Source organism: Hyaena hyaena, unplaced genomic scaffold (genome assembly GCF_003009895.1).
Source record: "Hyaena hyaena isolate Hyena2069 unplaced genomic scaffold, ASM300989v1 scaffold_1363, whole genome shotgun sequence".
NCBI classification, from domain to species: Eukaryota; Metazoa; Chordata; class Mammalia; order Carnivora; family Hyaenidae; genus Hyaena; species Hyaena hyaena.
This window is the reverse complement of record NW_024081986.1, coordinates 222940-245145: the sequence shown is the minus strand read 5'-3', so window position 1 is coordinate 245145 and position 22206 is coordinate 222940. Positions and strand designations below refer to the sequence as shown.

At 35.7% G+C, this 22206-nt stretch overlaps 1 long non-coding RNA gene across 1 annotated transcript in view; it reads left to right on the top strand.

Annotated features, from left to right (window-relative positions):
- LOC120225199 overlaps window positions 1-22206 on the top strand; it is a 187200-nt gene that overhangs the window by 29591 nt on the left and 135403 nt on the right. The window contains exon 2 of the long non-coding RNA XR_005526765.1: window positions 6321-6539. This is a non-coding gene — a long non-coding RNA (uncharacterized LOC120225199). The remainder of the gene's footprint in view (window positions 1-6320; window positions 6540-22206) is intronic.

Here is a 22206-nt window from a genome sequence, read left to right as displayed (position 1 = left end):
AACCACCCAGGTGCCCCACTCATACCAAAGTTTTTAAAGTGATTTTTAGTGTTTGGTATTTGATTATGTCATTATTTATGAAAGCAGTTCTGTGCTAAATGTGTTCTATATTTTTAAGTCCCTATCTATTTCATTAAAAAAAAAATCTATGGCAGGAGAAGCCATTGAAAAACCAATAATATTTTAGTTTAGTTTATTGATGCAATTTACTATTGTATGATTTTATAGGTCATTTTTAAAACCCTTTTTAAAGTATGGTTTATTGTGCTCTAAACTGCCTGTTGGCAGATGTCATCTACTGTCACTTCATATTATTGTAGAACCTTAACTTTCTTCAAGATTTTAAAGGCTTGTCATTTTGATAAGGTAGCAAATCCAAGAATAAAGGATGAAGGCAATCATGGGCAAGAGAATGGAACCTGGATTGTTAACTTTGAAATAAAATACTGACATCATCTTTAGAGAAACTTTTCCAGTCAATTAAATTAGGTTTGTTTGTCAAATAATATCTACTCCTGTAAACGCTTCTAATTTTATATTAATGGTTGTTGATTGTTGTGGTAGAGATTAAATACTAACCAAAATGGAGTTTTTGAATTCTTAAGTATTTTGGAGATTGGTTGGATAACACTGTGTGTGTGTGTGTGTGTGTGTGTGTGTGCGCGCGCGCGCGCGCGCGTACATGTGCATGCTCACAAACAGCCCGTTCTTCATTTTGATTGAACTGATCATCAATAGACAAAAGTCCTCAGTTAAGGTGTGTTAAATTTTTCATTAATGAGTAAGTTGGTCAGTTATTTTTTAAAATTTTATTTTAGATAGAGCACAAGCAGGGGAGAAAGGCACAAGGAGAGAGAGAGAGAGAATTTTAAGCAGGTAGCTCAATCCCACAACCCTGGGATCATGACCTGAGCCAAAATCAAGAGTCAGATGCTCATTCGGCTAAGCCACCCAGGCGCCCTGTTGGTTAGTTAGTTAAGAGGCAAATTAAATTAGAGAAAATGGCTTGGAACCATGGTCCGTGTTGGATTTTCCACACTTTCCTGTCTGAATTGCATTTACCTCCCCAGTCACAGGCAGTCATATGGGCCTTCCATTCAGGGATGTGATAAGTTTGCATATGGCAGCTGAGAAGATAAAAGAATGTAATTTTAAGAGAATTTGAAGTACAGATCCATGGTCGTGGGCCATACGTGAGGCGGTGATCCTTTTCCTCACCCTCCCAATAACAAAATTTATCTTCATGCTTGGAGGTAAATGAGCAAAGGGTGAAGAGAGAAGAGAAGCTTCTTAGTTTCTTCCCATGGCACCAAAGTTCTAAAGAAATTCCTGTTTTATGCATCAAGGAGAGAGACCAAAAAAAAAAAGGTCCCTGATCTATCTCCCAGTCTAAAATAAATAATATTTTTATTTTAAAATAGTTTTAATTTTGAAAAATTATTAATGCTTATTTATTATTGAAAGAAAGAAAGAGAGGGAGAGAGAGAGTGAGCAGGGGAGGGACAGAGAGAAGGAGACACAGAATCTGAAGTGGGCTCCAGGCTCTGAGCTGTCACTCACAAACCACGAGATTATGACCTGATGCTTACCTGACTGAGCCACCCAGGCGCCCCTAGCACAGTTTTAGTTTTGTAGAAAAGTTGCCAAGTTAGTAGAGTTCCCATATACCCCAGCCACCCAGTTTCTTTTGTTGTTGACAGATTACTATGGGTGATTTGTCACAACTAGGGATTAATAATAATACATTAATATTAATGAAACTCCATACTTTATTTAGATTTTATTATTTTTTAACCAGACTTATTGTTCTCTTCCAGGATCTCATCAAGGATACCACCTTTCATTTACTTTTAATATTTCCCTTGGCTCCTCTGGGATGTGATAATTTCTCAAACTTTTCTTAGTTTTGATGACCTTGACAGTTTTCATGAGTAAGAGTCAGGTGTTTTGTAGAATGTCCTGCATTTTGTTTTTGTCTGATATTTTTCTCATGCTCTGACTTGGGTCATGTGTTTTTGTGCAGAGGATATACAAAGGTAAAATACCATTTCAACGTGTCATCTTAAGGATACATGCTGTCAACGTGACTACTTATCACTGTTGTTAGCCTTGATTACATTGCTAAGGCAGTTTGTCAATTTTCTCCACTATATAGTTACTTTCTTCCTGTTTCTGTATTGTATTATTTGGAAGCAAGTTACTAAGCATAGCGTATACTTAAGGAATGTGGAATTATATTCCATTCCTCCTGGAGGAGGATAATTATTTTAACTACATGCATTACTTTATAGGGGAGTTGTATCTTCTTCCTCACTTATTTATTAATATTTACTTTAATTAATTAATATTTATTAATATTTAATAATTAGTATTTACTCATCAGTAGGTACTCATTATACTTGCAGTATGAAATATTTTATACTTTGGGCTGTAATCCAATAACACGATATTTAGTTTGTTTTTCCAACTTTGGTCATTTGGCTTTTATGTCCATTCCCCAACTTTTGATTATAAATACGTTGGGTTACACTAAATGTAGGGTCTCAGGGTTATGGACTGTTACCCTGGGGGTGGTATGGGGAAGAAAAGATCAGCCCTTTCAGGGCCATCTTGACACCAAAAGCTGGTGCTTTGATACAAGTGGTGACATTTCAGCTTCTACCTCAGAAGGCTCTCAAGTGGGTTAAACAATGTACTATAAATCAACATCAAGAACCATATTACCTCCCAGGAATAGTATTATTTCCACTTTTATTTTTTTCAAATTATGCTCAGATGCACTGTCTCATGTAGCTTACCAAAAATGAATTCTCTTAAGTACCCTACCTTTTATTTCTATAAATCATAGGATTAATTTAAACTTTATGTCTACAAAATTTAAAACACACACACAAGCAAATAACTCATTCCTATACTAATCATCCCCAGGAAAATGCTAATCCTGAAGCCTATTACATGATACAATCTAGATTCACATTATTGTATAACCCACAGACTTTCATAGTGTCTTCATTGATTCTGAGGGATAGAGGTTAGGTGGGAAAAAATGGATGAATTGATAAAATAGTTTGGGTTCCAAGCTAGTTGCCTAAAGCCTTTGCCTGACCGCTGAAAAGTTTCCCAGTGAAACTCAAATGAGCAAAATTTTCCTTCCAGAAATACCTTTACTGTATTAGGAGAAAAAATTATTTTATGCATATTGCCTCCTACTTTAGAGAATGCCATGTGGAACATTGCTATTTTCTTGCAAATTCTATAAATGCTTTGTGATGTCACACTCCAGGTACAAGAATTTATTTGGGATGTCCTTTTTTTTCTAGTGTTCATGGCACATGGTTAATATATCTTATTTTCTATTTCCTTTAAGAATTGTTATCCTTGCCTCTCCCCACCCTAGTGCAAAATTGTTGACTGGTGACAAAGTCTTCACTTTGTCTTGTGATCTTTGAGTCTCTCATGTGTAAGCAAATAAATCTCGTAGCCTCAGAAGAAAATTTCTTCTCCAGTACTTCCCCCTACTAAAGTGTTGGCAGACATGCTTATTTTGTGGGTCAAGGTGGAAATGTGAATCAAGGAAGAAAATTTTTCCTTCCAAACATGCGTATATTTATTAAAAATGATTTGTCACAAGGGCTCATGTACTAGGACTGTCTATATTGTTTGGCCTAGTTCTGACAAACCCACCATTCATTCAGTAGGATACAGAGTCCTTTTTTTTCTTGGCTTATTTCTTTCATAAATGTAGTCTGTGTTCATCGTGTAAAATTTTGAAAATATGGAAAAGATGAAGAAAAGCACCAACTCTAAGTTCACCATTCATATCAGCAACTAGTTCCACTTTTTTTCTAAGTCTTATTTGTGTTTTATATGTAAACTTAAATTTATATATGTAAATTTACATGTGTGTATTTTCTTAATTATAGAGAAAGAATTTCCCTTGTAAAATTTCCAATTTGTTTTTTTGCCTATACAATATCACAGTAATTATATACATTATCTTTTATTTAAATTTTTTCATTGCTTAATGATAATTTGAGATAAAAGGCTGTAAAAATATAAATCAGTTCTAGAAAAAAAGAAGTTTTGAAATATTCTGAATATGACCTGGGGTAGATACTTAAATTGCTTTTTTATATATGTAAAATAAGAAAAGCTAGGGGTTCCTGGGTGGTTAAGCATCCAACTCCTGATTTCGGCTCATGTCATCATCTCATATTTTGGAATCAAGTCCTGTGTTGGTCTCTGGACTGACAGCATGCAGCCTGCTTGGGATTCTCTCTCCCTCACTCTCTATCCCTCCTCTAATCACAGTCTCTCTCTCTCTCTCTTTCTCTCTCTTAAAATAAATAAATAAACGTCAAAAAATAAGAAAATGTTACATGTTTAGTATATATTTTGTGGAGCACCTGAGTGGCTCAGTCGGTTAAGCATCTGACTTTGGCTCAGGTCATGATCTTGCACTTGGTGAGTTAGAGCCCTGTGTCGGGCTCTGTCCTGTCAGCTTGGAGCCTGGAGACCACTTAAGATTCTGTGTCTCCTTCTCTGCCCCTTCCCTGCTCTCTCTCAAAAGTACATAAACATTAAAAAATTTTAGTATGTATTTTGCTTTAACTAAAATTATATTATCTTTCACAAAATCTGTTTTCTTTTAAATGTGACCACTTAAATTGTATATTTAATATTATGTAATAGGGTCTGCCTGAGTAAGAAACATAAAACTTACTTTTTACAATAACGTTAACATATTTTTAAATAAATTAGTTCCCCCCAAAGCACGATTTATATACTTAAAATCTTTTACTCCTTTTGGAAATTGGATACTTCAGTATTCTCTAAGTTTCAAGTATTAGGTATTTGGTTTGATTTAGCAGGTAAATTTTGATTGTTAAAATAATTTTGCCATTTGTTATCACATTCGCCTGATGCCAAAGGACATGACCTTATCATTATTAGTAGCACAAATAATGATAAGGACCATCTTCTTCTTGCTTATCAGTTTATCTCCAGCACCTAGGAGATTACCTGCCATATGGTGGACAATTCATAAGTGCATGTTGGAGCACCTTGGTGGCTTAGTTGGTTAAGTATCCAACTTTAGCTCAGGATATGATCCCACAGTTTGTGAGTTTGAGCCCCACACCAGGCTTTGTGCTGATAGCTCAGAGCCTGGGGACTCCTTCGGATTCTGTGCCTCCCTCATTCTCTGCCCCTTCCCTGCTCATGCTGTGTGGTGTGTGTGTGTGTGTGTGTGTGTGTGTGTGTGTGTGTGTTTCAAAAATAAAGAAACACTAAATAAAATTTAAAAAAGGAGCATGTTAAAATAATTGTTTTTCTCTGCCAATATTTTCAAAGACAATAAAATAAATCCTTGAAGAATCTGGAAAATTAGAATGGAGATATCAACCCTGGGCCATAAGAGTTATGCAGAATCCCATGTAGTGAAAACACAGAAACATTTTAGAATGGGGCCATTGTTTTAAGTAATTTGTAAATGAATAGTAAAATGTGTTTTGCAGAAGTTAATTGTTACCATCATAAGGCCAGAGGTGCTGGGTTTGTAGGTAGCCCTTTTCTCTTAGATTTAAGTATACAAAGAAGATGTTTATCAAAAAATAACATATTCCATTGCAATCCATTGATAAGTTACACTTTTTTGCACCCCCTACTTATGCAGATATCTTGGGTATTCAGAAGCTCTTTTGTGTTCCAGGTGTCAAATATAACATTTTAGGTATTGAAATAGTTTCAGTATTTTTATATGCGTAGGATGTATCAGTCCAGATGTAAGTGACTTTACATAACTGGCAAGGAATATAAAAATAAGAGACTGTTATTTAATTGAGTCAAAAGGAAAATACCCAGTACTCACACATGCTTCAGAACAAGATGACAAAGAATGTGGGTTTTGGAGATTAATAAACCGGAATGCTTGTCCCAACTATACCATTTATTTGCTCTGTGACCCTAGAAAAGTGATTTGACTGCTCTAAACCTTAGCTTCCTCTGCTATGAAACAGGAAAATCTATCATGTATATTCTCTTGTTATGATAATTGAATGAGGTAATGCCTGCTAAACCCTTGACAGACATTTAACACGCTATTTGACATAGAAAAAACAAAGTTAAGTATTTGTCATTTGTATTCCATTAAAGAAGCTATCCACTTTTAAATAGTATGAAAGCAACCTACTAAAATGGGAGGAAGTTAAAAATTTGAATTCTTATTATCTATAACAGTGTTCATTTGCTACCCAGGTTGGTACTGTGAAAGAATCCAGAAGTCTTGATCTACCTACCCATAAATTTCTTTGCATTTCTAGATTTCACATGTGCACAAGATGGAGAGAGTGAGGCTGAATTTTTACCTGATGACTTTGAAGAAAAACCAGAGAAGGAAAAGAAACATACCAATTTCACTTTGTGCAACGTTTGTAACATTCAGCTCAATTCGGCAGCTCAAGCACAAATCCACTACAATGGCAAATCACATCAAAAGAGATTAAAACAACTGAGCAACGGGATGCTGAAAAATGACAACGGTAAGTTTTTCTAAAAATATTCTCAATTTTATATTACGGAGTTAAGTTATTTGTGTACTTGCAGATGTAAAGATAAAAGAATGGATTAATCTATTTTTAAAACCAAGATAGAACATTACATAAAAACTTGATTGGCATACTACATTAAAATAAATAATCTCTCACAGTGTTTTGGATGCAAAGGGGAACTTTTCTCTGTTATACATTGTTAATTGCATTAGGATTGTGATCATGACTCTCCAAGATATTTATTTGCTATAATTTGAAAAGTTGACATTGGAATTCCTTGATGTTTGCCTTTAATATAGGTTTTTGGAAATGGATATCCTTTAAAAGAACAATGTTAAAGTTCTTCTTTGTTTTTGCATGTGAGGGGCTTCAGTACGTTAGTAACATTGCAGTTAATTTGAGAAAAATACACATCTTCTCAAGTAGGTGTTTCAACAATACAGTATGATCTGTCAGATTGTTTAAATTTTCTCATAAAACTTAGGGTTTGTTTAATCATTTTGGAATACTTTTTGGAAAGTGTATATTGAGTTCTGGAGTAAACATATTTTTAAAATAGCAGAAAAATACTTTTGGAAACAAATGCAAGGTTATTAGACAAAGCATGGAGGAGGGAGAGTAGGAGTGGATTCCTTTGGTGAGCTGAAACTATAGCAATGACAAAATGTTACAATATTGTATTCTAGTTGGATGCTTTCTGTTTGACTAGTAAGATATTTTTTATTTAAATTTTAATGACATATATAAATGAGACTGAGTTTTGATCTGTTCCAACATTTGACATTATGAAGATTTTTATAAAATGTTTATTTATTTATTGTGAGAGGGAGAGAGTGAGTAGAGGGAGGGACAGAGACAGAGGGGAGAGAGAATCCCCAGTAGGCTCTGCACTGTCAGTGCATGGGGATTAGTCTTAGAAACTAAGATCATGACCTGAGCCAAAATCAAGGGTTGGATGCTCAACTGACTGAGCCACCTAGACACCGCCATCATAAAGATTTTTTTTTAAATATAAATTTGTAGTTTGCTACCAAATAATGAGAAGAAAACAGTACATTTTTGAAGTGGAAATTATTTCTGCCTTTCTTTGTGTTTTATAGGATGACTAAGCTAAAATATTCTAATAGAAAGGACTCTATTTCTCTTTCTATTGTATGACAAATAGTTATGGGTGTTATTGGTCAAAGACATATAAAAAACAAAAATAGTCTTTTAGAAAAATTGAGAACTACTAAGTTCTTTAGGCATAAGATGAATTGGTAAGTTATGTTTAAAAATATATATATTCCACAGCCTTTATTTTGAACATCTTAATCTTGTATTTGACATTTCAGTAAAACCTTGAGAGCACAGTGCCATTCAATTTCAAGTTGTTTTTGTTTAAGTCTGTATTGTTGGAGATAATGGTGCCAGATTTGGTGTTTTACTTTCCCTATCTTAATATTTACAAACTACTTTTGGAGGAGTAATAAATGCTATCACGGAAAGAAACGAGGACAAAAATCATGCCTCGCTTACAAACTCAAATCAGAGCTGGTCCCAGACAAAATTTAGAATAGTCAAAGATTTTCAAATCATAATACTTGGGAAGAAGTTCCATCAAATTGATTATTTTAACATTTTTATCAGTGGATTTATTATGGGCTAGCATTGTGGTAAAAGCTTCGTGTGCATTTTCTTATTTAATTTTTCGTTATAACCACAGGGATGTTGCCATTATCTTCTTCTTGTAAATTGAGGATAACATGGATTAAATAGTGTGATGAAGGTCACACAAGTTTAAATAGTCAAACTAGCAATCAAACTCAGCTCTTATTCATTTACGCATGTGCTTTTCTGAAGTCTACTTGCTTCCTCAGAATAAATATTCTGTAGAAATGGTGCCTTTCTTTATTCAAAGAGAGAACTCAGTTTAAGAGAACATAAAAAATCCTATCATAATTTCCAACAATGCTTCCAACAATGATCAGTCTGGTGCTTAACAAAATCTGTTGCTACATTTTTTATTTACATTGTTTTTTCCCAAAGTTCTATATGGTAAATGTCATTAAAAACAACCATCAATTAATGAGAACACATGAGTTAGGTCTTAGTAGTTTGGCCTGGAATTACACTTCAGAGCAGCCCTCCTCTTTATATGCAGGTGGATCTAACTACAAGCAGTTAAACTCACAACTGAGTTAGGACCCTACATTAATATGGAAACATAATATTTCTTATACATATTCCCCCATCTCCCATTCTAAAAGTGTGCTTTTTTAGACTTGTTCATAATAAGAAAGGCACCCAATTCCAAGCCTTATATATCTATTAATGGTTATTCCTTTACCACACAGAAAACAAGCTTAAAATGGAATTCCTAAGAATAGAGAATCCTATAAATTCTTAGTCAAGAATGTTATCATTTTTATCTAGAGAAAGCTATGGGAATTGTTTTATTCTTCTTCTTGAATGTGCACATTTGCAAAATTGACTGCTGTAAACTGCTTCCACCTTAGAAAATCTTCATTTCAATCTTAATTTCAAATGGGAATAATCAAATACAGTGGTGTCAAGAAAGGAATATGGCGATAGAAATGTTTACTAAATTCACCCAACCTTGTACCTAATTGGTTTATTTTTAAGAATGCAAGTAAAATAAACAATAGACATGGAACTAATTATTATTTTCATTTGGGACTGTCTAAATGGAGAAAAGTATGCTTTCATTTCTGTCTTTAATATATGTAGAACATTGTACAATTATGTGCCTAAAGGCTTATCCTGATACACACTACAAAGAACAAGACTGAGCAAGATAGACAATCTCCGTATCTAAAATTTGTTTTCTGTATTTCTGCACAAAATATGTCATTTCTCATGTCATCTCACGTATTAGGGAAAATGATCATCTGAAGATCACAGTGAGAGAATGTATTATGTAAATGAGCTAATTAATAGGCTATTGTTCCCACTGGTAAGACTTTGATTTGTGACAGAACTGTACTCTGCCGAAGTAGTTACATGGACTATGTGCTCACCACCTACATACTGTGCATGCTGTCCTGAATCCCCAAGGTCCCTCCTGCTGAGTAGGGAGTGTTGCCTGCCTGGGTTCCTCCGTAAGCATGTCTTCAGCCAAAGGGAGCCACCTGTCCTGAACTTGTTCCCTTCTTGGGGGCAGCCTGCAAAAAGTCCCAACTTCTTGCCTCAAAACTGGGGAGCTAGCTCTGAAAGGCTATTCCAGCTTCAGATTTGCTGATGCCACTGGGCAGTTCTTCCCCAGTCTTACCTCATTGCTTACCCAGTCCTGCTTTTCTCATGACTCACAGCTCTGGATCCCTTGTTCACCACTCACCCACAAAATCATCTGAGTCTACTTCCAAGAAATCTACCTAAGACACCATTGGTACATTTTGTATCTTAATAAGTAATACGCATAATATGTTTCATTGTGCAAATGCAACAAAACAACACTTTCTCACATCTGTATTGTCTATTTGATGCCTGTATATAATAAGCTTTGTCATAAAAAAATAGAAAAGGAACAAAAAAGTAAGCTAGTATTTATTGTTCTGGGTATCTTACATATATCTTCTAGTAAACCCCAATCAACACCTTTGCAGAGCATGTATTATTACTTCTGTTTTATAAATAAGGTAGCCAAGAATAAATGAGACTAAGAGACTTGCCGATTTACTCTTTCCATAAAGTTGCCTATGTCTGCTTTATCAGCAGCATACAATCTCCCTGGTAAACTTACATTCTGCCAACAAAATTATGCCATACCTTTGGGTGTTATTCTTATGTTTTTGAGTTATGTTATTTTTTAAGCACTTAAGTTTACATTATTTCAACAAATCTGATGTTTCCTTAAATTCTCTTTACCAAATCTAACTGCTGAAAATGTTTTGTAGAAAATTTTGAGTAGAGTCATGTAAATAGGTCCTTTGATAATTTATTACCATATATTCACTGTTATTTAAGAAATACATTTCTTTTTGTTGCACATTTTTTTGAAGATGAGCTGAGAGATGGAAGTGGTAAAAGGGCATTCTATGGTTAAAAGGTGCTCAAATGTGTCGACTTTCTCATATTTCAGAGATTCCATGCCTCACACTCTCATGAAAACTATACACTAAAGAAATTCCAGTACAAACTGCATGACTTACTGATTTCTCTTTGGAAAACAATTTTAATTTTGTATCTACCCGGAAGTTAAGTTTTGCAAGTAACTATTATTTTTCCGATAATAAAAACAATATTTTCCCATCTGGGCTATTTGTAAATGTACAAACTGAAATAAAAATTGCCAAAAGTCCTACAAAGGTAATTTCTCCTAAATGTTCGCACTTCTATCAGATATGCAAATAAATATGAGTAAGCAATATTACATGTACAATATTACATGTATTATAATAGTGTTTGCATACCATCACCTTTTCTGAATGCATATTTTAATATTACTCTAAAGAAATTAGTAATGGAGTTGAGATTTCTGGCTCAATGTTGAGATTTTGCTCACATTTGACATTATGTTTTCTCATCTATATGGTATATTCCATGATGGAAACACCTTAATAAGGTTTTTATTATGTATATAAGGTTTTTATAAGGTTTCCAAAATTAAGTATACCAAGAGTATACTAAGTATAATTAAAGTAAAAGTATACTTTTATCTAAAAACTGAAATTTGAAGATTAGCATAAACATGCTCCTTTGATTCATTAAGAGCATTTTGGAGTACATGTAATAAAGGTTAAAACTTTCAGGATGTTTAAAGTTTCTGTGGCCAACTAATTTAATTCATTTCCATTTGCTCACCATGGTTAAGTTGTTGTTAAAGCTTGTTGAAAGATTGAGTAACAAGTTGACCTATTGTGACAACTTTATTTTATTCATAATAACTTTGTCATATTTGAGTTATTTTATTAAGCCTGGTTTTCCATTTTTATTGGGTTGAAAGTGCTATCAAATAATTCAGTTTTATCTAATAGTATGCTAAAGTCTTTCGGTGCTCATTGTTTTGTAGCACATAAATCTAGAATATTGTCGCCGTTATCTTTCCTCTTAGCATTAAATTTTCTTTTATTTAACACAAAAGCTAAATCAAATTTGACTTTCATCTCTCACTGATCTATTCTCTTTTGCCTTTCCATTGATTGTCTCTGATGAGGTTTAAAGTATCAGTGGATTTTCAATTTACAAGAGGTGTGTTCTTTTCAACATGGGTAGTTAATAAAAACAAATGGCTTCATGGAATTTTCTGTTACTTCAGGCCTTGATTTTATAATAAATTCTTCATTTGCATAAAACTTTACCTTTTTATTTATAAGTACTATCTGTGCTTTTGTAGAATGTCTGTGCACTAGTTAGAACTTACTAGTACATTTGTGGATTTGTAGTGATGCCTTTTGGGGTCATTTTATTAAATACTGTTAACTGTATACTGTTACATACATAGTGTCTGACATAGTGTGACATGACAGTAAGCAATACTGCTTTTCTCAAACTTTTCTCTTGACTGTATCCTCTAGAAAGTCCAGTCTAGGGGAGACAATGAAAAAATGCTAATATTAAATTGTCAAACATTATGTAATAAAGCATTTTGTTCTTGTTTGAGTGACCTAAGTTTCTTTTTTTTTTTTTTTATCATTGAAGGATAAAAACATGGGAGGAAGTCACAAATGCTAGTTTTACCTTGTTCAAATTTTGAGTAAGTTTTTGGCTTTGGTTATCAACTATTTTTTCTTCATTAAAGGAAAACACGTTGATCATTTCAAACAGATGGAGTTCAGGTAACTAACTTCTTATTTCACCTGGACTTAACGTTAATTTCATTGAACAGAATTTTTGTCAGCACAGAGATTTTTTATCCAATCTGTATCTCTAAGAAAGCCCCCCCCCCCTTTTTTTTACTGGGATGATGATGGGGTGATGATAATCCCACATCATCCCTGACTGGAGAATGCCCCAGTAGGAGACTGGGGCTAAGAAGTGTATTCCAGTTCTTCATGGCTGTTGTTATCTGTGAAAAAATTGGTGAAGTGGCCATTAAGAGAAGCCTTAGGGGAAACAAATGAATTAATTAAGTGCATGCCATTTAGTCCGAGAATAGAATTTGAGATCTAAGAGATTTCCATTGGTGATTTTCTGCTTGTGTCCGTCTGGGGAGGTTTGAAGAACTGGGGGCTTCTAGCTGTGGTAGCATAAGCTGAGGGTGCAGAATAACTCCTTTATGCATCTGAACTTCAACTCTCTTTAGCACAGCTTAGACTACCTCCTGTTTCCTCACCTTTTGTCCCTTTCAGTCACTAACCACTTCCATAGCAATATCTTCCAGTTCTAGTGTCTCCTTTCTCCAGTCTTAGGAAAATAATCACTTCTCCTTTACATTTGAGAGGATACATGTTTAAAAATCTTTTCCGATTTCCTTTTTCTCTTTCCTCTAAAAGTAATTTGCTCATGGTAACAGAGCTAGTAGGTACTAGAAATGGGATACTTTTATGTATGGATTTCCCTTTCCTGAGCAGGTTAGTTTGCAATTGGGGGCCAACTCAATTTCTTTTCTTTTTTTTTTTTTTTGCAAGATTTTATTTAAATTCAAGTTAGTAGGCAGATGGTATAGCATTGGTTTCAGGAGTAGAATTTAGTGATCTATCACTTACAAACAGCATTTGGTGACCATCACAAGAAGTGCCCTCCTTAATACCCATCACCATTTAGTCCATCCTCCCCGCCTCCCTCCTCCAGCATCCCTCAGCTTGTCCTCTATAGTTCAGAGCCTCTAATGTCTGGGAGGCCAACCCTATTTAAACGGGCTTTGGGAAGTTTCTACAGCTTCATCCCAGGCATAGCAAGCTTCATCATTTTGTGATTGTGTCTCAGAAACACTAAAACAGTGGTATGGATGTGTGTGTGTGTGTGTGTGTTTCAGATGGCAGTTTTTTTTTTATAATTGTTTTTTTTTTTTTTTTACAAATAGTTTATTGTCAAATTAGTTTCCACATAACACTCAGTGCTCATCCCCAAAGTGCCCTCCTCCATGCCCATCCCCCCCCCCCCCCCCCTCCATCAGTCCTCAGTTTTTGTCAGCATTCAAGAGTCTCTCATGGTTTGCCTCTCTCCCTTTCCCCCACCATTTCTGCCCTTCTTCTCCCCCTTGGTCCTCCGTCAAGTTCCTCCTAATCCTCCTATACGTGCAAACATATGATATTTGTCCTTCGGCAGTTTTTATTTTTTAATGTTTTATTTATTTCTGAGAGAGAGAGATATATATCATGAGCAGGGGAGGGGCAGAGAGAGAGGGAGATACAGAATCTGAAGCAGGCTCCAGGCTCTGAGCTAGCTGTCAGCACAGAGCCTGACACGGGGCTCAAACCCACGAACTGTGAGATCATGACCTGAGCTGAAACTGGACGTTTAACCAACTGAGCCACCCAGGCACCCTTCAGATGGCACTTGAGATTAGCTCATTAAATAGACATTTAACATATTAAGTCTTTAAATAAGAGATAAGAAAGTAATTTTCAAAAGTAGCAACACAGATACGTCTATCCCTTCTCCTTGTTTCCAAAATTGCAATGATGTGACACAAAAAAATTGAGAACACAAATAAATCCCTGGTAACACTGCACAATGAGGAAGAGTAAAATGGTAATTTCTGAAAGGTGTAATAATAATGTGTTGAAAATGTGGAAAATTTCTGAATCTAAACAGAAATATGGAAACACCTAGACTTAGGGAAAAAGGCCCTGTAAGTTTGGTTGCCAACAAAACTTCAGGATACCTCTAAGATTAATAGGAAATAGCCTTAAAGGTGGGGTTCACTGTTGCTTTGCAGTTAGACAGGAGATATAACTGACCTGCCAAGCCTCATTGTAGAAAAGTGGAGGGGCCTCTGAGTGGCTCATTCAGTTAAGCATCTGACTCTAGGTTTCAGCACAGGCAGCGATCTTACGCATTTGTGAGTTCGAGCTCTGCGTTGGGCTCTGCGCTGACAGTGAGAGCCTGTTTGGAAAGCTCTCTCTTCTCCCTCTCTCTCTGCCCCTCCCCACTCATACTATCTCTGTCTCTCTCTAAATAAATAGATAAACTTAAAAAAAAGAAAAGTAGAGAGCAAACAAGTCTGGAGACTAAGAGGCAGACAGGTGAGAAAGTGAATGTCTTCATGAGGCCAGGGATAAGAGAGGGTAGAAGGGACTGGTATATCTAGTATGGATTTTTAGTCTGTTAACTTTGTAATGTGTGCTCTAATTCCCTCTTACATCCTACCTGTGGAATCTTCAGTAAGACAGTTGTGTTTACTGATATTTTATATAAGCTTAGATTCTTCCTGGGGAACTGAAATGGGTGTCAAGGCTATCCAGATTGATGGGGTGTCTAGGTGGCTCATTTGGTTAAACATCTGGCTTCGGCTCAGGTCATGATCTCACGGCTCGTGGGTTTGAGCCCCGTGTCGGGCTCTGTGCTGACAGCTAGCTCAGAGCCTGGAACCTGCTTCAGATTCTGTACTCCCTCTCTCTCTGCCCCTCCTCTGCTCACGCCGTTTCTCTCTCTCTCTCTCAGAAATAAAATATTAAAAAAAATTTTTAAAAAAGACTATCTAGATTAAGTTTGACACTATAGATACAGTTAGAAAGACAAAGGACAGATTACATATGCAGTCCCATTTCCAACCACTAGTTTTCCAACCACAGTGTTGAAATCAAAGATATGAGCAAGATTGAGGTACCTGGGTGGCTCAGTCACTTAACGTTCAACTTGAGCTCAGGTCATCATCTCATAGTCCCTGAGTTCGAGCCCTGTGTCAGGCTCTGTGCTGACAGCTTAGAGCCTAGAGCCTGCCTCAGGTTTTGTCTCCCTTTCTCTCTGCCCCTTTCCTGGCTCACTTGCGTGCTCGCTCTCTCTCTCTCTCTCTCTCTCAAAAATATAAACATTAAAAAATTTTCAAAGATATGAGCAAGACATATTTACCACTTACTTTAGTAGTGTTTCCTTTAAAAATTCAAATTTCCTGAGTTCACATCCCAAGTCCTTTAGTTGGGATGCTCCAGTAACATTTAGTTAGAAGAAATAGAAAATCAATAAGAAAGAAAGAGGAAGAGCAATGAGATGGTCATGGCCTAATTTACATACTTCACTCAGCAGCAAAAACTCTGCTATAGAGGCATTTTAGTGACCATCTGTTTTTATCTTAACATGTGCTGGGGAAAGACAAATTGCAAACCCGAGAGACTAATCAAAGTGTTTTCTTGTTATATTTTCAGCCATGTTTCAGGGCCTCTCACAGATCTACAAGTCATGAAACCAAATGGCTGTCTACCTCTAAATCTAGTTCCGGTGGTTGTGAGTGGGTCCTGAGCGTTGTAGGTAATTTGAGGAACAGATAATCCATCTGTGCAGGGGCAGGAGGATTATGTACGCCACAGTTTGCATCTGGTCTTGCTCTTTCGTTTGGCCTTCTGACCATGAAATTTTACAACTTAATCATAAAACAGTGTCCAGGTATATGTCCTTTATCCCTTACTATTTCCTTAGCAATATTTTGTATGTTTTTCTTTGTTGTTGTTGTTGTTGTTACATCTTCACTTGTTGTGAATGCTGTCTTCATATGGTGGTAATTATTTTTGCTCCTAGAAATTCATTTACGTTTTCACCTGAAAATACTTTTTGTGCAGTTATCAATATTTGTTGATAGCAGGTGTTCAGTCCTGTTTCTTTTATCTTTTCCAGACACATATGTGCTAGAGTCCCCATCTCGAGGATGTTCTTGCACATGGGAGAGTTACTGAAACAAGAGGTCTTAGTATTTTTCTTTTCATCTCCTGTCTAAGTTTCAAGGCTTACACTTGATAAATGGATTTTTACCCGGGGTTAGGTGAATAGTCTTTTGAATACTGTTACGTTTCTTTATGTTTAATTCATCCATCATTAAATGTAAAAGAACCCCAAATTGAAAACTGTTAACAAACTATATTATTTTTATTTTGTTTCAAAAAACATTGAGGAACTACTGCTACCATCATTTTTTATCATGACCAGTAAGAGGTTTAAATTGATATTAGTTACTAATCTCAGAATTCATTTTTTAAATGATGAAAAATTATAATCTTATGAGTAGTGAAATGTTTTCTCTTCATTATTTAAATCTTTTAGTCAAGAGGTCAAAGTTTGAGATAATAAATTAGAATAGGGTCAGAACAATCTAACACATTTTGTAGGCACTCAATACATATTAATTTATTATAATCCTTTCAGACACATTTTATTTACCCAACTAGTCAATGATCCCATTTGCTAACATGACTAATGAAAATGTCACAATGTATTTTCCAATTCCTGCAATCATATCATAATTCTTCCCTTCATAAAATATTTTGCCTTCTTAAATAAAATTTCCTTAAAATTTTTCTTTAGTTCCAGAAACATCTTAATAGTGTGCAATATTTTCACTATAATGAGCATCAGGGCCCGTTTTTAATTATGTTGTATTTCTGAGTTGAAAATTTAAAAAATCAAAGTGGAGACCTCTACATTCAATATATCTGATCCCAAATGATTTCTTTACCAAACTATCAACAATATTGTCATTGTCATCACATAATAAGGTTGATTGACTTACTTTATGATCCTTAAAAATATGTCTTTTTCTTAATATTCTGTTTAATGATTGCATTAATAACAATATAAAAGCTCGCCACTAAATATCACATGCTATAACATGATTTCTCTGAGGTTCAATTACAGTAAAGTTGTATAAACCAAACATCTTTCTTTTAATGTCACGGAAGAGGAGTGCTCTTTGTTTCCTGTTGAGATATGGCTATGGCCTTAGGAATCCAACAGTTCAAGGACTTTAAAACTTAAAGAAGAATAAAGTGATCTAAAATGTTTCTAAGTTATTTACTATTATGAACAGTACTGGATATTTATTTGTCATATGTGATTTAGGGAAGTGTTAAAATTAAAAAAGTGGGGTTGGTATAGGGGAAAACTGGAAGTGACCCAAGAGTCCCAGAGAGGTAAGGTTAACATTAGAGTTGTTTATAGAAACATCAAGGCCTAAAGGAGTACCTTGGTTTATACTTCATTTAGAACTCACTCCAGAATAGTTTTACTTTGGTGAGTCTGTGCCAAGTAAAGAGATGAGAGAAAGACGTCTTAGGCTGCACACTGGAGCTGTGCTCAGTTCTCTCCTAATAGGAGGAGAGAGTCAGATATTTCCCAATGTCTCTACATGGTAAGGTCATACATATCTATGTTGCTCTGGGGTCTGGCATGGTGAGAGTCAGGGAATGCTCACAGAGTACACTTGGGTTTCCTTTGATATTGTAACAGAGACTCAGTGATTTGCAGCAATAACATGAATCAATATAAGGTCAGGTTAGCAGATACCCTTATTCCTCTTCTAGATAGAAACGAAACAAATTTTGGCTATAACAACAGGACTTTAGCAAGAACCATTGTAAAATACCCTCCAACTGCATCCCAGTCAGTATCAACATATTCTCAAGGACCATCATCATGAGGCCAGAAATCACCCTTACTCCAAATTTGTTCACATCAGACTTGCTCTAGGACCAAAATCTTCCTGGACAGGAGCAGAGGAAACAGATTGAGCTGCAAGTTAATATTAAAACTGAAAGTGACTGAATTATTCAAACATTTGAATCAATACAGAGAGAAAACTGTATTTAGGACATTTAGATATTAATTGTATATGTATGTCCGAACATATACACAGACACTATATTTTCATTATTCATTCATCTGTGTAGAGACACTGTGTAGAGACATGATAGCCAAGATATGGTTGTTTCCATATCTTGGCTATCATGAATAATGCTGCAATGAGTATAGGGGTGTAGATATCTCTTTGAGATCCTGATTTCATTTCCTTTGAATATATACTCAGAAGTGGGACTCCTGAGCTATATGGTGGATGGACCCAAAGAGACCTATGTGGAGATACAATATAATCAAATTGTCAAAAGTTGAAGAGAGAATTTTGAAAGCAGCCAAGAGAAAAGTGACTTGCTGTATACAAGGAAGCCCCCATGAGATTGATTATTAGTGGTTATTTCAGCAGAATCCTTGAAGGCCAGAAGGCAGTAGAATGGTATACTCAAAATCCTGAGAGAGAAAAAAACCTGCCAGCTGAGCTACCATACCTTGCAGTTCTGTTCTTCAAAGATAAAGGGGTTAGATAAAGACAAATAAAAGCCGAGGGAGTTCATCACCCCTAGATGTGCTTTCCAAGAAATGCTACAGAGAAATCTTCAAGTTCAATAAAAAGATTGGTGATCAGCGATATGAGCATAAGATAGTGTTGGTAAGTCATTGGTAACAGTAAATGGTAAGTGTCATTGGTAACTTTAAGTTGGTAACATTGCTAAGTGTCATTGGTAACAGTAATATATAGACAAAATCAGTACTTATATACAATAACAGTAGTGGTTAATCATTTTTAATTCTAGTGTAAAACTTAAAAGACAAAAGTGTTAAAATTAGATATAACTAAATTATGTTAGTTATATCTAAATAGATGGAATTGAGAATCACTCCCTTCATTACTCTCCAAATGGTTGAATTTTAGACCCTGTGAGATAAGCCTTCCCAGGAGGCTCACTATCTTCACACGCATGATTGAATAGGTCTGCATTTTTACATGAGTATATATTTTTAAAATTTTTAAGGTTTTATTTATTTCTGAGAGAGAGAGAGACAGCGTGAACAGGGAGAGGGTCAGAGAGAGAGGGAGATACAGAATCTGAAACAGGCTCCAGGCCTTTCCAACTGAGGAATGTTTATGTAAATAACACAATGAAGCTATATGTGTGTATATAATACACACACATAATTAATTACTACGTAGCTTTGAAATATTCATTTTTAAAATATTTTATTTATTTTTTGAGAGAGAGAGAGAGAGAGAGAGTACATGCAAGTAGGGGAGGGGCACAGAGAGAGGATCCAAAGAAGGCTCTGCACAGACAGACTGAGAGCAGTCAGTCCAATGTGGGGCTTGAACCCACGAACCACGAGATCATGGCCCAAGTTGAAGTTGGATGCTCAACCAACTCAGCTACCCAGGAGCCCTGAAATATTTACAAGATCTTATTAGAACATGTAGAAAAAGATAGAAATATGTTATTCTGAAAAGAGGATCTTCCTAAACTAAGACTTATTTTTCTGTTGCTACTTTATTTTCAGTTGCCCCTAATTTTTTGTGGCATTATTCTATTTATTGTGCCTTTTTCATGAGATTCTTGACAGCAGCAAATAAAGCAATGTTGGTGGAAGTATTTCAGCAATCTCATTTTCTTAACAAAAATGTGACTTTTAATTAGTTATTTCTTTAAAGTACCTCTGAGCTATTTAAGCATAAAGGCCCTAAGAATTTAGTAGAAACTTAATTCCACATTAAAACCTAGAGTAAAAGTCAAGGGAATAAACTCTGAGGATTTGTGAAATTTCTAGAATGTTTCTCACACACGAAAATCACCCATCACTCTGTCGTAATTAGCACTGATAACATCAAAGCCATAACATTTCAGACTTAGAGACAGTTAGGAGGAGGAGAGGTAGGGAAAGTGCATTGTCTTTTGCAGGTGGCATGAGAAAAGAGGCAAAATGAGCAGTGGCAACTATGGGAAAGAGGGGGTGCCCAGAGGGAATCCCTAGAACCAGCCCCAAAGTTTTGTTTTTAGTTTATTTTGAAACAGAGAGAAAGTATGAGTAGGGGAGGGGCAGTGAGGGGGAGGGAGAGAGAGAATCTCAAGCACGCTCCTCACTGTCAGTTCAGAGCCTGATGGGTTTGAACTCACAAACCATGAGATCATGACTCGAGCTAAAGTCTGTTCTTAACCAACTCAGCCACCCAGGTGTCCCCCACCCTCATTTTTTTTTTTTTTTTTTTTTATAAGTAGCCTGCATCTAAGATATGCGCCCAGGTAGTTGAGTTGACAGATATCTCTATTTGGGACCTCTAGGTCTCATTCAGCACCACCTGAGTACTTGGTGAAACCCAGTTCTTGGCGGCCTACCCCAAATTTACTGAATCAGAAACTCTGGTGGTGGGTTGAGCAAGCTGTGTTTTAAAGAGCCCTTCAAATGCTTCTGTGATGCAGTCTCAAGTGTGAGAGTCAATGCTCTGTTCATAAATACATCTCAGAAGCAATAATTTTAAAATAAAATAAGGTAATGTATGTACTATATTTAGTTCAAGCATGCAATAAAATAAGTGTCAGCTATAATTGTGATTAGTCTTCGTTAAACCTATAAACAGCTGGCAGAAAAGTCAAGATGGGGAAACTAACATTATATACTATAGACAAAGACTTTTAAGACTTCTAGCGTTGTTACAAAAATAGTTCAGAGTGCCTTCATACTGTGAGCTGCATAAAAGTCACCTGGGGATTGCAAATTCAGATTGTTATTCAGAAAGGTCATGGCAGGGCCTGAGAGTCAACCTTTCTTTTTTCTTTCTTTTTTTAAAAAATTTTTAATGTTTTATTTATTTCTGAGAGAGAGTGAGAGAAAGAGACAGCATGAGTAGGGGAGGGTTAGAGAGAGAGACACACACAGAATCTGAAACAGGCTCTAGGCTTTGAGCTAGCTGTCAGCACAGAGCCTGACGCAGGGCTTGAACCCACAAACTGCGAGGTCATGACCTGAGCCGAAGTCGGACACTCAACTGACTGAGCCACAACCTTTCTAACCAGCTCCCAGGTAAAGCTTTTGCAACTGGTCCTGGGACCACACTTTGAGTAGCAAGGAGCTGGCCTGTGGATGCTTTCACTTCTACTTCATACTTTTTTGCAGCCCCCAAATCAATCTTAAGCAGAAGTTTGCATATTCATAAGAAAGCCAAAGAACAGAAGGTGAGTAGCAAGTTAGGACTCTGGAGTTCGTGCAATCTATTCTCTTGAATCATGGTGTTTTTCCATCCATCTTTCTTTAGGAAGCAATTCAATAGTTCTTAGAAAAAAGAGTTTGGAAACTAGCTATAAATTCCCTAAGTTTTATGGTCATTTCCCATTAATTACATAATTTCAAAGGGAGACAAATAGTACTGCTGGACTAAATAAAGGTAAGGCAGATGCATTAGATAAGTCGTATATAACTACCACCATGTAGATCTTACTTAGCAAAAACTATCCGAAAAAGTCTATGCTTCTGCTTCTCTTAGTAAACCTTACACATTTAAGTTTCAAAAGCAGCTCCTTTTTTTGGTTTGTTTTTGAAACTAAACTTAGTTTTAATTGTTGACTCATATACATAGATCCTTGGTGTGTAACTCTGTAGCTGACCTCAAAGGGAATATTTTTAAAAAAAATATCCTTAATTGTAGTCAGCCCCTTCTTCTGCAGTTTTGAGAGTTTTCTGAGAAATAATGGAAGGTATGGTCTACATTTTAATAGATGAAGTTCAGTGATGTTAAGTAAGTGGTCTGTTCTTTAACCAAAACAGTTAAGGGTTTAAAAGTGTGATATGACAGATGAGAAATAACACCTCTTATTTACATGGAATCCATTTAAATGTAAGTCTTGTCACTGTTTCTGGACTCTGCTCTTTTAGGTCTGGTAAATTTGTACTTAATTGGATTTGATAGCTCCATCATGCATGGCTGAAGACAAATTTATAAAGCACAAATTCTTTTTTTTTTTTTTTTTTT